Source organism: Poromitra crassiceps (assembly GCF_964638095.1).
Source record: "Poromitra crassiceps genome assembly, chromosome: 12".
Taxonomy (NCBI): domain Eukaryota; kingdom Metazoa; phylum Chordata; class Actinopteri; order Beryciformes; family Melamphaidae; genus Poromitra; species Poromitra crassiceps.
In genome coordinates, this window is record NC_139632.1 from 16,266,224 (window position 1) to 16,267,360 (window position 1,137).

Here is a 1,137-nt window from a genome sequence, read left to right on the forward strand (position 1 = left end):
AGAGAGAGACACAGAGAGACAGAGACAGACAGAGAGAGAGAGAGAGAGAGAGAGAGAGAGAGACAGAGACAGAGAGAGAGAGCAGAGTGTAATGCCCCCCAGCCTGCAATAGAATTAACCCTTCAATTGGCTGCTTATAAAGATAAAGTGGAAGTGAAGGAAAGGCAGAGTGGCCATCTATCTATGAAAGCCAGCAGCTCAGGTGGGGCATCCCCTGTCACACGGCATTACAAACACCACTGTTTATCATGTAAACACAGTGCTCAGAGGAATGCATAAGCAGCTAACACACACCTCCAAAAGGGAGGAAGACCCCTGTGAGGATGTATTGATACCATCCATCATCGAGCCTTATTGATAGTGGCTTGTTTGATTTTCTGCCCGTGTTGATTTCTGCGTGGCTGTTTGTCTGCTTCCATTCATCACCCCAGGGCCCGACTCCCACTGTGGCTAATGAGGACGATGGGGACCGGGTCACCTTGAGCTGTGTACGACAACAAGCGCTCCTCAAATATCAACCACAGCATCTAACCTAACACGTGGAGCTTAACCTATAGCTCGGGCTATTTTTAAACGCACGTTCCGACTTCCGAGAGGTAGGACTCACACACACACACACACACACACACACACACACACACACACACACACACACACACACACACACACACACACACGTGCATAATTATGCACACACGCACGCATGCACACACGCAAACAAACAAAAGGGGGAAACCGACACTTGGTACCAGTATTTTTAGAGCCTATAAAAGTCACTTCTCTGGACTCTTTTAGCAGCTGAGCTCACTGCCAGCCAGTTCCTCGTGTAGCCTCAGTCATAATGAGCCTGGCAGACAGTCAAGGTCTGTAATGGTGATAAAGTTGGGCAATTAAATATTCTGCTGTTCCAACACAGCCAGCCGTTAAGCTCTCGAATATGTACAGAAATGTGCGTGTGTGTGTGTGTGTGTGTGTGTGTGTGTGTGTGTGTGTGAGAGAGAGAGAGAGAGAGAGAGAGAGAGAGAAAGAGAGGGAGGGAGGGAGAGAGAGATTGTCCTCTTGTTTCACTGTGTACTGTGTATGCAAATGAGGTGGCACTGTTCAAGACTGCTGACCTTTTCAAACAAGGGGGGAAAT